This window comes from Aplysia californica, unplaced genomic scaffold (genome assembly GCF_000002075.1).
Source record: "Aplysia californica isolate F4 #8 unplaced genomic scaffold, AplCal3.0 scaffold00179, whole genome shotgun sequence".
Taxonomy (NCBI): domain Eukaryota; kingdom Metazoa; phylum Mollusca; class Gastropoda; order Aplysiida; family Aplysiidae; genus Aplysia; species Aplysia californica.
The window spans coordinates 29130-30829 of record NW_004797449.1 but is presented as its reverse complement, the minus strand read 5'-3'; positions in this window follow the sequence as shown (position 1 = coordinate 30829).

Sequence of the window (1700 nt, the reverse complement as noted above, 5' to 3'; positions counted from 1 at the left end):
GAGAGAGAGAGAGAAAATGTGTGTGTGCGTGTGTATGTGCACGCGTGCACGTGTGCGTGTGTATATATTATATTATGTGTGTGTGGGTGTGTGTGCGCGTGTGAGTGAGCGCGCGTGAGTGCATGTGTGCCCATGTATGTCTGTGTGCTTTGCTTCGGAAAGGAGGGAAGAGGGTTAAGTTAAAGAAGTCAAAGAAGTGCAGCTAGGGGAGACGGGGTTAAAAAGGTACTCCCAACAACAACAGCAAAGAGAATTCTGAACTCACCCCCTCCATCAGCTTTCTTGCCCAGCGAATCCGCGAAAGTGACGAAGCAGACGTCGAGAAGGCAGCAGACGGCAAGGGGCGTAATCCAAACACAGCACGGCAGACGGAAGTTCCGAGCAGCTGCCGCCATCTTGTGAGTTCGTGAGATCGTCAAACTAGATCTACGTCTTCTGCTTACTACATGGTATCACTTTCCTCTATGTTGTCTTTTACATATACATAATAAATATGTAATATAGATCTATATATATGATTTATAATGTGTTTTTTAAAACTGTGGCCTCTTCTTCTTCTTTTTTTTTTTGGGGGGGGGGGGGAGAGTTTTACGGCGCTCGCAACTGCATAATGTCATATGAGCGCGCGGGACACATTAAACTTTTTCAGTAGGTAGCAAATTTTGAATTTTGCCCAGGAGGGTGGCGGCTGAAGCCTTTTCTTGTAGATTTTAGACCACCAAGGGATCTTTAATGTGCTCAACGTGGCCTCTTCAATTTGATGTCACATTTTGACATGTTTTTAACAAAGAGCTGTTCTTTTCGAAAGCTCAATGGACGCGAGGCAACTTCAGTAGTTCCGCTTTTATCCTGAACTGTCGTGGAATGATGATTTCGACGCGCAGAAATAGCGTTTTCATGTCAGGAGGAGGCGTCTTTGATTCAGAAACGCGTCATGTTTCAGTAAGCCAAGAATCTCAAGTGAACCTGGAAATTCTGTTGTGTACCGTAGAATTTATCGTCCATGAAAGACGCACAGGGAGAGAGAGAGAGTTGCCACAGGTCCCAGATGAGGATCTATCTGAAGCATATAAAACATAAATGATTACATTTACTGATCCCACAAGGGCAATTTGGTTTACAAGGGCAAGCAAACATATATACATAAATAAATAGTTTTTAGTTTTAGTAAGAGTTTTACGGCACTTGCAACACAATAAGCTCATATAAATGCCGAAGAAGAGATTATGTGTTACAAGAGAGTAACATATACACAAAAAAGAAAGAGGTGATATAAGGACGACAGAAGTTTGATAGGAAAGAAGGAGCAAACCACACCAGAGCACCTGCCAACCACCCAAGACAAACAAACATATATACTTAACTTAAACAATCATAAATACAAACATACATATATACATAAATACATAACTATAAATACATACATACATCAATACAAACACACATACACACGTACATAAATACACAATACTACACCAAAACAGAACACTTTCACAACCATGCCATTGCTGGTCGTCACTGTGCAGCACCCTGGGTTTTTCAGATAAGGGTATCTTTTTTTTTTCTTTTTTTTTTTTTAGTAAGAGTTTTACGGCACTTGCAACACAATAAGGTCATATAAGTGTCGAAGAATAGATGTGTTACAAGAGAGTAACAAACACAAAAAAGAAGGAGGTGAGATAAAGGCGACATATGTTTGA